Raw genomic sequence first — 12,818 nt, forward strand, 5'->3', positions numbered from 1 at the left:
CAGGTGGATCAGCGCTGCTGTGGGGTGACCTCAGTGTTGAAGGAGTTCTGAATAAGAGGCTCTGGCAGCTTGACAGACCCGGGAGTGGGTTGGGGGGAGGACCGAGAATGGAGAAGTGCTGGGTACTGAGTCCCAGTGGGGAGAAACGGCAAGGTCCTCCCACCTCCCTTGATACAGAGGTCTCAGCAGAGGTACCTGGAAGACCTCTGCCCAAGCCCTCAGATAAACAGACCTAGGCATGAAGACACCAGGGATAGGGATGTAAATATGTGAAGGGCTTGACTGGTCAAGGAGCCTGAGACTAGGCTGCAACTCTCTCCAGAGACTGTTTTGCCCAGGCTGTGCACCGAGGCCAGTGCATGGAGAGCAGCTTTCCCGGTGTGGCTGCCAGGGAGAGCCTTACCTGGGGTCAGGCCTGGAAAATCACACGGGTTTGTAAGCAGGAGCTGGACTCCTCAACTGTAGAAACACACACAATGGATGAAATACACCAAAATATTAGCAGTGTTTTCTCTAGACCTAGCTATCTAATAGAAATGTAACATGAGTCACGTATGTCATTTTAAGGTTTCTAGTAGCTGCATTAAAAACAGGTGAAATTAATTTTAATAGTATATTTTGTTTAATGTGTCCAAACTATGTCGAGCACCTAAGTGTTTAATGATAGACTTTATACTCTTTTTTTTTGATACTGAATCTTCAAAATACAGGGTGTATATTACACCTATAGCACATCTCAGTTCAGATGTTCACATTTCAAGTGCTCATGGCAACACGTGGCTAGTGCTGCCGTATTCAGTGGCACCGCGCTAGGTGACGGGATTGCAGATTCTTAAAAAGTATTTTTCAAGTTTTCTACCACAAACGTGTTTTAAATTTTATTTTATAAATCTCCAATCTATAAATGTTATCACATCTGGTTTTGTTTATTTTTAATTTTATTTTAGTAAATGTTTCCTCTTAAAATGGATCATTTCCACCGAGGAGATCATTTCCTACCATGTAGCAGCAAAGTTTGAAATAACAGATTATACTATTTCTGGACAGCAGTAACATGAACAGCAAAGGACTTCCAAGAGATACCTGTGAGTAAGCAATTCAAAAAATGTCTTCTTAAATCACTTTATGGTGCAAGTATTTGTAAACATATAAAATACACTGTTGGGCTGCACCCCACAGGCTTGTGAGCCTTGTAGTTGCCCAGCCTCGAGACCAAAGAAAGAGCTTGGAGACAGCGACAGAGGCACCAATGGTTTATTGGACATGGGATCTTACACAAAGGGTCCTGGAGCAACACCCCACTGTGTGCAGCAGATAGGACATGGCAGCAATCTCCCCTACTCAGGGAAGAAGGAGGCTACCATTTATAGTGGGAATTGATGTCAGGTGGGCTCATCAATTAGCAGGGACTAATTAAACCCTATGTAATTAAGAGGATTGGATAGTCATGTGAGCAAAGCAGGGCCTGGTTGAGCAGGGGATGTACAGAGAGCAAGAAAGCAGCCATCTTGAATGGCTTGACCATACATACATGTATGTATAAATGTCTATGTTGTCTGTTACATTAAATATTTAATATATTTACATGGAAAAGGATTCTCTCCTTGTCTGTGGTGGCCTAAGAAGGAAAGGGGCTATTACCATCTTGAGTGAGTGAGCCTGAAGTGCATCATCGGGGCAAGGGCTGCACTTGGTCCAGCCTTGAAACCTCAGGAAGAGGGGGTGTGGCTGCAGCAGACAGAGGGGGCTGCGCTGGGCGGGCGCCTGGGTTTGCACCTGCTCTGGCTGGGGCCTCCTCTCTTCCTGGAGTTGCTGCCTGCGTGGTCGGAGCGCTACCCAGACCTAAACCATCCTGCCCCAGAACCGGGATCTGACCCACTGGAAAATAGGCAACTCTTTCTAACTAACTCTAGATGTTTTTCAAGGAATAAGTGGAACTCTAAGTGCCAGTTCCAGAGATCAAAGGAAGACTCGACTATGCAGGCCAGCCCTGCTCTATGCCAAAAGGTGAGTGTTTACTCTTGCACTTTGGGACAATAAAAACATAACTTGCCTCAGAGTTCACAGTCCTAGGTTCGTAGGAAGCACGCACAGGTTGGTTACCTGGTTGGCAGGTTGATTGGTTTGGAAACAGCTGCGTGAGAAGGTAGCAGAGAATTGGCCCTGTGGCTGGAGGTGGTGTGGAAATGGAAAGAACCTGAAATGGGCATCAAGATGCTTCCCCTTGACCTCTCTATGTGACTTTGAGCAAGGCATCTCCCTACCTGGGATGTTGTGTTTCTCCACGGACAGGGATTAAATTAGAATCACGAGATGATCTCTAAAATCCATTCTAGTGAAAGCATTTTGTGATTTTTGCCTCTGGAGGAAGCATTTAAAAGGCAGCCCAAAGGTGAATTTGAAAATGACTTTCAAGTCTGATTCCTGAGAGAGCTGGGGCCAGAATTGGAGAGAGCCTGCATTTATCATTAGGATCGCTGTTGGGTGGAAAAGAACTGCCCCACAGCCAATGACCTGAGTAGGCAGAATTCACTGAGAACCGCCTGGACAGACTTCAGCCATATGAAATACCTTGGGATAATGGTGCTAGAAGCATAAAATTACAAAAATGACAGAAGTGTAAGGACCTTGGGAGATCATCTAGTGTAATCTAGTCCCCATAAGAGGGGACTTGCCACAGGTCACATAGTCAGTTAGGCAAAAGACAGCTCCCCTGACTCTTGATCCAGGTCCCCTGCCATAGAACTGTCCACTGCACTTCCTCCTTTGCAGATGTGGAGAGTGAGGTGACATAGGCAGAGAGAGAGAATTTAATCTTCTGTGAATGGTTTAATAATATGTTTCAACCCTATACTTCTACTTTATTATTACCGGATACCTCTTTCTCTGTTTCCTGATTACTCCATCTTTGTCCTTTGGCTTTCAACGTTTATTAGTGATGATAGATGGAATACAGGGACACACAGTTTCATTCAATAGACATTCACTGAGAGCCTTCCACTGCTGAGGATGCTAGATAAGTAAGACACTGGTCCATCGGAGCCTGGGAGATTCGCTTTCCCTGCCAACCACAGTCCAAGGCAACGAGCTCCGTAACACCCATGGAAGGCGCTGCTTCGGGAGCACGGAGGAGAGGTGGTTTGCCTTGTCTCAGGCCCGTCAGGGATTGTAGAAGGAGATAGGTTGGCAAACAGAGATCTACCTGTATATAACAGATACCGATATTTTGCTTATTTGGTAAAGGAGTTGAATTCAGCCTCCAGTATGGGTAGATATTTATATTTAATCCACAACCACCAGGCAAGGGCTGTGGAAACAGGACCTCCCCAGGATTCAGTCTCAGAGTTCTGCTCAGTCCGCAAGTATGCAGCCACGTTCTCCACCTTGTCTTTTTGCTGTTGTTTACACTGCCAGTTATATGCACTTGGCTTATTCGCAGCCTAAAAGCCTCCGCCAAAGTCTTTCTCATCCCACTGAAGACACAGACCTGGGGAAGGGACAGCAGGCTAAGCCAGGCGCATGACTGAGCATCATTCAGGGACCACGATGGGCCTGGGGATTCCCTTTCCACCAGGAGGTTTGGGGGAAAGCTAGATGGGAGTGAAAGTTAATCTGGGTCTCTTTGAATAGAAAATCAGCTAGAAAATGCCAAGCACGTGACTTAGTTAGTCCTCTCTCCGGGTAGTCATTTACTTGTAAAAGGAGCACTAGTCAAGCTATAAATGTCAGCTTCTTGTCTCTGCAAATGTGGGATAAGGTAACCCCCTGAGTGCTTCAGCCTGTACTCTTAAACCAAGGATCCCTGACGTTGGTGGGGGGCAGCCAGACACACTGTCTAGGAATCAGCCCCGCCCCCCGGGAATGGCCCCAGGTGCTGTAGCTTTGGGGGTTTTTGTCCTCAGTGAATTTAATGCATCTCCTTCCTGAGGGCAGTTCCTAACTCTACCTTTATTATATACAAAAGATGATAACTCTTTAAAAACACGATGAGAGCTGAGTTTTAATGCCCAAGCTTGGGTCTCTACCTGGCAGCTTTTCCTGTATCTAGCCGAGCTGCTCTCAACAGCCTTCTCTTTTGTGAGCTAATCCTTCTCTTGGCTCCTGTCTGTTAATGGCCTTCCCCATCCCCCTGAGGCAGCATGTGCTTAATGATATCCAATAAAGAGGGAGAATTTTCCTTAGCTGTCCTCTAATTTTTGGAATGTATTGTCCCCTCCATAGTGTCAGAAAAAAAAACGAAAACGAAAACAAATTAAGCTCTAAAGCAGCAGGAGAGCTAATGGACCTGTCTTTCCCAGAGAAGGGAAAACAAAGCTTCCAGCCATTTGCAACTCCTGAATCATCCCGCTGAGAGGTGATCAGTCCCAGCCGGATAACGAGCTCAAATTCGCCTATTCAGTGATTGGCCTTTGTTCAATTCTCTGCTACCTGAATTGTCTTCCTCACTCCGCCTTCAGATACATTGAACCAAAAGTTCACCTGAGGGGCAAGAGATGGTGATTTGAGCATCTAGCCATCATAAATCACTGGTGAAGTCTTGAAATTCAAGGCAATATAAATCCGTGCCATTTGGCTCATTATGAACTGGTATTACCAGGAACATTTTCAGTGCCGATTGTTTTAAATATGAGAGTTCTTTATTATTGTCCCCTGTCCATTCAGATCATGGAGTGATTATTATTGAATATTAAGGGACTCTATATTCACAGAGCATGAGGTTCCCTCCCAATATTTCCAATTTATTGCTGTAGATGAAATACACATGCAGTAATAAGTCAGTTTTAGGAGAAGAGTCTTACTCTCCAAACCTTACATAACTGCACTGTAATCTTGGCTTTGTTCCTATCCAGATACTGGGCTGAACACTGACAAAACAAGCCAGCCAGTTTGAACTAAGATCTCATTTGATTGTTTTCCCCCCACTAAATTAGCACATTTCTCAGGCATCATTCCGAACAATGGTTCTCAATCCTGGCTGCAATTAGAATCATCTGGGGACCTTTAAAAAAAAAAATCAATGCCCAGGCCCCACTCCAAATCAATTAAAATAGATTTTCTGGAGGTGGGCCTGAGGCATGGGAATTTTTATAAAGCTTCCCTGGTTTTAGCAATGTGCAGCCATGGATGCGAATCACTGTTTTAAACACGATCAAAATTAATGAGTATGAGTTTTGCTTGCACAATGACTATTAATTTAATATTTGTATAAAACTTAACGTAGTCATACTTCAAGTCAAATAAAGCCGACAGGAAGCTATATCTATATAGTGAAAAATAGTCATGTTCCAATGCCACTTAGATTAGCCAGATCTTTGGAGGTCATAAAACAATAACATAAACAAATCTGGCCAAAAAAACGTTTTAGCAACCAGTTTCTTATCTGGCACGTTTCTAGTAGCCCGGGGCTGTGTGACTGTTGGAGGTGTCAACATTCACTCTTCATCCTCTCCATTGAGGGAGCCTGGTTGGAAGCCAAGGGTCTAACTGCACTACTGGGGGGTGGGGACAACTGAGATCAGACCCAGGACACAGCCTCCTCACACCAACATTGGGACCACTGAAGACTGTGGCATCTTCTTCTTGAGAATTCCATGACCACCCGAAGCATCCACCTCAAGGATGTTTTCTCCACTCCACCACATCCACCCTTCCCCCCCGACCCCCAACACACACACCCTGGGCCAATCCTGAAGGCAGCTCTGTGTACCAGACGTGACCACACTCCAGAAAAGACACCTTGGCTGCTACAGGCCTGCAGCTTCCCTGCTGAGGCAGAGCCTGCTTCCCTGAAATTGGTTTGCCAAATTCACGTGTCCCCAAATGGTCCTTCTCACAGAGAGGTCTGATCTGCAAGCCTTATAACATCTTCATTGCTTTAAAGAATGGAAGAAATGTCTGTTTCTAATTACAACATTTACAGCTCCCTTTTCTCTCCTACGGAAGACAGACCCAGCTTCTTTTTGAAAACTTGCAAATATTTCACATTTGTTTGGCGAGCAGATTTCTTTCCAGGTTTTTGGAAAGCTGGTCACTGACACATGGCTGCTGAGTGATATTGTCGCTGAGTGCAAACATCACTTGTTCCCAGCATAGCCAAACCTGCTTTTAGGCCATGCCAGGAGGAGGGAGGGGTGAAACTGTTGTGGAACCGCCCCAGGGCTGCTGAGAGCGGTACTTCTGTCTGCAGAAACCTCAGAGAGAAGAACTGAACAAGGTGTATGATGGTCTGTCTTGAACCCTGCCCCTACCCCACCCTGACCCTGTCCTAGACACCAGTTGATTCTAGTTCAGGCCTCTATTTAGCATGAGACTACAGAAAAACCTAGTGTCCTTTTTGGGAGTAAAAATGGAATGGCATAGATCCTGGGATATCAGGCCTCTGGTCTGTCCATTCTGAGCCTGGTCCCAGTTACCACTGGGCTCCATTAACCTGCTAGATCCTTTTCTATAAAGGGTACAGATAGAGCAAGATCCAGCCTGGGGTAACTGGCTGCTGAAGCCAGGTGCTTCAGGATCCTACTCCTGAGTATAATAATCACCTTGGACCCCAGGTCAGCTCTTCATCTGTGCATATTCATGATGGTCAAGTGTCATAGGGGATTGCAAGACTATTTAATGTAGACACTAGAATGTTAGCACTAGAAGGAACCTCTTACATTACAGAGGGGTCTGTAAGACTCAGCTAAGAGAAGTGACCTTCTCAAGGTCACACACTAATTAATGCCAGAGGTAGGAGGAGAACCCAGAAATCCCAACTCCCACACAATGCTCTTTCTACCACCCTTTGCTTTCAGATTTTAATGAGAACCAGACTATGTGTATACGTTGATGAGCATATTCTTTTCCCAGAAGAGAAGACTGCTTGGGGAAATAACATGATTAATAGAATGTTACTCGGAGTTTCAGAGGGCCAGTCCAGGGTTTGTGCTGGAGAGAAATGGGTGAATCCAGGAGTCAGGGGTGCAAGAAGCCACACTGTGAAATCCGTGCAGAGAGACACTCACTCCCCCACGTTGGGTGCAGGGAAACTTTCTGTAGCTCTACGGACAGTCAGTAAAGAACCAGGAAAGAAGCAGCGCTCCAAGAGGAACCTAAATCCCTGAGTTAGAAAAGGAATTATTCTGAGAAAGAAGAGAGAAACCAACAGAGGGAAAAGTTAATCCCTTTTTAACTGCTCTTTGTTTCCGCACACAAGCTGAAGCAAGTAGGAGGAATTTCCAGCTCAGAACCCCCAGTCAGAAAAGTCTGGTCAGTTTATTTAACCTACAGCCAGTCCAAGAGAGGAGACAGGCAGAGACTTAAAGGGACACTGCCATTTTATGGGGGGGAAAACCCGGCTGCTGGAATGAAACTGTCTGTTCTCAGCTAAGCCCAGTGCCACAGTCAGGAGGGCAAGGATTCCCTTGATGCCAGGCATGGGGGGAGGCAGGGGCAAGTTCCCAGGGGCTACTGGCAGGATATGGCTGCTCTCTCCCCAACTCTCTGGAAAAATACAAGCAAGGAAATTTGAACTTGGTTCTTGAATAGGCGCATTTTGTGTATGAGTGTAACGTGAGCACCCAGCAACCCCCAGGGCTTCATCTCTGGTGACTTACCCCTCAGTGGCTCTGGAGACTGCCAAAAAGGGCTGGTCGCTCAGAGCTCAGGCCTGGTTGTCCTCTAGTTCCAATCAAAGGAAGACATGGAAGGTGATGAGAATGTGTCTGAGGGGCTGGAGGTCAGTCCTGGGGTGCAGCCTCCCCTCCTCACGGGAACCAGAGTCATGTTTGCTGGGATCCCTAAAGAAATCCTGGTAACAGAGAAAATGAGCTAAGAAGAAGGAGATTTCTAAGAAAATGGTGACGTTTATGTCAAATCAGGAGTGAGCTGGAGGGCATTAAAGTGAAGCCCCAAGGAGCTGCTCAGGGACTAAACAGTGGGTTCACACGGCCCAGACTCTGGGAGGCCATTTTTCCCCACAGGGATGCAGGCTGACTGCCCTGGGACAGCCTCTCTGAGGTCCCTTCCCCCTCCTCACAGGGCAGGCTTCAGGCTGGCAGCTGCACTGTAGAAAACCAAGTCTCTACTTGCATCCTCAGTTCTGGCCACTGTGCTAGGGAAAGCTCTTCCCCCAACTGTTCATTCCCAGATCTGAAAAACAGAGCTGCAGAGTCAGCGTTGCCCACCCAAGGGCTCTGACAAAGGATGGGCACAGTTCTAAAGATGTACACAGAGAGAGGACTAAGGGGTAAAAAGAAAATTCCACCTGTCTTCAGGGCGACCACTACCCCCCATTGCCTGGGCAGCAGCGGGAGGTACCAGTTTTGTTCCAAACGAATCCTGGGCTGGAGAGCACTGCTGGCCTCAAAGCTATAAAGTTGCACCCCAAGGACATCCCAAGGCCCTTTGGTGACAGACCTCCTTAATCAGCGTGGGTGTAACTCATGTCCACCCTGTGCCCAGCTCTGGGTGGCACGGGAGACAGCGGGGAGGAAGACGGACACATCCCCAAACTCATTGAGGTTACATTCTAGTCAGAAAAACAACAAGCCAAAGATGATGTGAGGGAGCTAAGGGAGGAGCATCTAAGTAGGCTGGAGGGTCGGGGAAGGCCTCCCAAGGGAAGTGACATAAATCCGAGATCTGGGGATCAAGAGGAATTAGACAAATGGGGTGGCAGGGACTGTGAATTGTCTCTCAGTAGCCACCTCCTCTTCTTCCATAATCGCAGAATTTTCTGTTGAGTCTGTGACTTCCCAGAAAACAACTACAGTTCCCAGCCCCTCTTACAGCCAGATGTGACTAGATTCTGGCCCGTGGGAATAGGTGACTAGATTCTGGCCCGTGGGAAGTGAAAAGAAGTGGAGTGTAAACTCCTGGATTTGGGGAAGGGAGCTGACCCTCCTCTTGCCCCTTTGCCCCTTCTACCAGCTGCAACGTGGCAGTGGTGGGGAGCCTTCTTGGAGTAAGTCAAGGAAGGTGACACCCCTGGTGACCAGATAGAAGCTGCCTGGGCCTCTGATGAGCTCTCAGACCAGAGAGGCCACAGCCGCTTGGAGTTTTATATGAGAGAGAAATAGACTCCTACCTTGTTTAAGCCACTGTTATTCTGGTCCCTCTGTTAGAACGACCAAAGTAATATCCTAACTAGTACACAGTGTGGGGGAGCAGCAAGGTGTTTCTGCTTCTATTCATCTGATCTTCCCAGGAACCCAGTAAGTAGGGGATTATTATCAACATTTTGGTGTTACAGAATCTGAGGCTGAGAGAGAGAACTGTCTTGTCCAAGGTCAAACGGTGGTAGAGCCAAGGACCCAAAGCTCAGGTCTTCATCCCTCCAAGTCCAGGGAACGTGCGCTAGGCCACACTGCGTCCCTCTCTCTAGAATGGGTTTCTGTGCTTCCTCCCTTTGTGAGGTGAGTCGTCACCAAACCAATTACGCTCCATCCTCATCCCCCTCCCCTAGGCCAGTCCAGACATAGTTCATGGTCTTCACAGCACAGGCCCTGCCCCGCCGCTGCAATAGGTTTAAGTGCCTACCTACATGACATGGGGATTTGGGGTCAGGGATATGACCCTTGTCACTTTTCTCAGGGGAGCTCTTAAATTTTATTCTAAAAGGGAGTACTTGGAAGTATCCCCTCTCCCCCAGCTTAACCTGCTTTCCCTGTGCTAAGGACCCAGGAGACTTGAAGACACCAACGCTTGGAGAGCCCAGGGGACCCTCTGCTCCTTCATGAGGGCAAGTTGCTTCTCTCCTTATTATGACAGTCTAGACTTCTTAGCCGGAGTAGCCCAGCTCCTCGGGCGCTCCTTGGGACACTGTGTAAGAACAATTCTGTTATTTAGTCTTTTGTTAGTCCTTTGACTGATGGCATGGGAAATCATGGGCTAAGCCATGTTCACACAAACCCTCAGCCGCTGTTCTCCTACTGAGGAGCTCCTTAGGTTATGAATCACCTCCGGGGTACAGCATCTGAATAACTCAGATTTCAAAATATTGATTTTTATTCCTCACAGCCAGGAGGCAGCTTTACACAGGCATGTGGCTTGATTGGGCCATCGTGTACCTCAGATGCCTGTAACTTGCAAAGATTTCATGACTGAAGCAGCCGGGGAGGCAAGGATGCAGCTTCCTGGGAAGCCTGCTGCTTAATGTTGGACCTGGGGGTGGGATGCGGGGGTACAGGTCAGGCCCCGGGCATCATCTCAAATAAGCAAAAACCACGTCACTCAGGCAGGCCTCGTCTGGATGCCTTCCTCTTTTCTTTCATGAAGCTCCCTTCATGTCCCTTTGTTGTTACCCACAAAGGACATCTGAAAATCAGGCTCCTCTCTCAGTACTGCTGTTTTCCTCTAATTGCTTTCCTTATGCATTGCTGTATTAGCTTTGAGACAGGAGGCTGCTCTAAATTGGTAATAACTCTGAGGATTCTTTAAAATGTTTTGGAAATCTTTACGAAAGATTATTGAGGCTCTCAGATAACCCCTCCCTCTCCCCACCCCACACCCTCTCCCTGGGTGCTTGGCACACTCGCACTCTTTCATCCTCTGCCTGTGTCGCCTGGAGGCTCCTGGGTCTGTATCATGGCCAGCTCCCTTCCTTGAGCTCCTGACCCACATGTCCATCTTTCTCGAGGATCAGCCTAGACGGCCCCCAAGCCCTCAGACTCGCCATTGAACTCATTGTCTTCACTCGCAAGCCTGCTCCTTCGCCTGTTCTCCCCGCTGGGTGATGGTGTTTCCACCCCCCCCAGTAACCCAAGTCTGAAGCTTGAGAGCCGGTGTGCACGGTGGGTCACTGTGTTCTGGCAGCTACCCTTTAATGTCTTTGATGTCTGTTCTTCTTTCCATCTGCTTTCCAAGTAAGTTCCAAATAGTCTCCTAACTGATCTCTCTTATAGCATTCTTGTTCCTCCAATCCGTTCTCTACACTGCCGTAAGAATAATCTTCTACTATGCAAGTCTGATCATCGTGGGATTTTAGGATTCTTTCAATGGCTCCCTCCTGCCCTCAGGGTCAAATCTCAATTCCTTGGCAGGGCCTTGTCTCCATCTCTATTTCTTCCTCCCACTCCCCCAACATGATGCTCCCAAACTGCTGAGTTCTCACACCTCTGGACTTCTGCCTGCGCATCCCTCTGCCTAGGACTGCCTTCCTCCCTCTCCCCACCTGGACAGTTTCCTCAGCCCTCAGTTCAGGCATCTCCACTTTCAGGAAGCCTTCCTGACCCCCCGGCCCCTCACAGCAGCCTCTGCACATTGTCAGAGCACTCATCACCAGCTAGTCTGGGAGATCTGAAAGGTAGGAATTATGTGTTGTTTGCCTTGTCCTAGCGTCTGGCAGTGTATCAAACTCAGAGGAGGTGCTCATTAAATGTTTGTTGCAAAAATGAGACTTTGGGGAGCCCTAGGATGACATGGTTGCTTTCTCCCAAGATTTCTGTCACTGCTACTTCACCAATTTTTTGTGTTCGTGAAACTTAAGGTAACACCAGTTTAGGCCAATAAAAGCAGTTTCCTTAATTTTTTTTTCCTCTGGGAATATTAGTATATTAATTCATTTAGCCATCCATTAATCAGTCACTTCATTGAACAAATATGAAACGCCTCCCCTATGCCAGCCCCTGTGTTAAGTGTAAGGGATACAAAGCTAAGTGACACATAGTACAGTTTCTGTCCTCAAAGAGCTAACAATCCAGTGGTGAAGACAGACGTGCAGACATATCATGACAACATGATATGTGATCAACATGTGATCAACGTTACAGTGGAAGAAGGAGGTGGGAACGATGAATGCTGGGTTAGAACCTCTCCTTTGAGGTTCTCCTAACCCACATCCTTTCTCTGTCCCTGGATTATAATTGCTTATTGTTCTGTTCCGCCTCCCACTAGACTAAGAGATCATTGAGGGCAGAGACTATGGGATTCATCTTTGTATTCATTCATTCAGCAAATATTTATTGAATGCCTACTGTATGTAAGGCCCTTTTAGGTGGTGTGGAGACAGCACATAATAACACAGACTAAGCTCTCTGCCCTCACAGAGTTTACAGTATGCCTAACACAGTGCTTGGTACGTACATAGTCTCTGGAAGAATATTTGTTAAATGAATAGAGGGGAGACTCCGAGGGATGCGAGCATTTTTGTCAAACTTCTGGAGGGTGGCCATGGGAAGAGAAACACGCTTGTTCAAGGATGTCTGAAAGGGCAGGGCTAGGACCAATGCAGGTACATTGCATGGGAGCTGGTTTGGGAAAATTAGAAAGAATTTTCTGTTAGTAAAAGCTGTTCCATGGTATGATGGAGTGATGGTAAATGAATGACACAGAAGCTCGTAGAAGGGATTCCTACAGTGGGCTCAAGAAACTTAAGCCAAATGACCTTGAGGTCCTTTCCAAACCTGATATTTCATCATTTGGACACACTGAAGTTTGTCCAAAATGTTCAGCCATCAACATGTGTGGCAAATTGGCCATTGGCTTGTGGGCATTTTCTCCAGAAAGGAAAATAAGCAAACACTAGCACCATGACAGTTTCACAGAGACTAACCTGGAAATTTTGGATGTATGGGGACTTCTCTGTCTCACCTGGCACCTGAATCACAGCTTCTCACCAGCTCTGACCCTCGGGAGGAAATCAAGGAGCAAGAGGCTGAGCTGGTTGGTGTTCGCAAAAGGAGAGAAATTCACAGTCCTCCTGGACTGAGTTACAATGCATTTGATGAAATATTATTTACCTATTATAAAGAATAAAGTATATATACATACATACATACATATATATATATATATATATATATATATATATATATAAGATGTATCAAGTTAAAAGAGAG

The 12,818-nt window shown here is 46.8% G+C and overlaps 1 long non-coding RNA gene across 2 annotated transcripts in view; it reads left to right on the forward strand.

Annotated features, from left to right (window-relative positions):
* Window positions 1–954: 954 nt before the first annotated feature.
* LOC307187187 overlaps window positions 955–12,818 on the forward strand; it is a 67,671-nt gene continuing 55,807 nt past the window's right edge. The window contains exons 1-2 of one of the 2 annotated variants that reach the window (XR_013828543.1): window positions 986–1,085; window positions 1,926–2,007. This is a non-coding gene — a long non-coding RNA (uncharacterized lncRNA). Of the gene's footprint in view, window positions 2,008–12,818 lie in introns of both variants that reach the window. The other variant, XR_013828542.1, reaches the window with a different exon arrangement.

The sequence above is a fragment of the Stenella coeruleoalba genome (genome assembly GCF_951394435.1).
Source record: "Stenella coeruleoalba genome assembly, chromosome: 5".
Taxonomy (NCBI): Eukaryota; Metazoa; Chordata; class Mammalia; order Artiodactyla; family Delphinidae; genus Stenella; species Stenella coeruleoalba.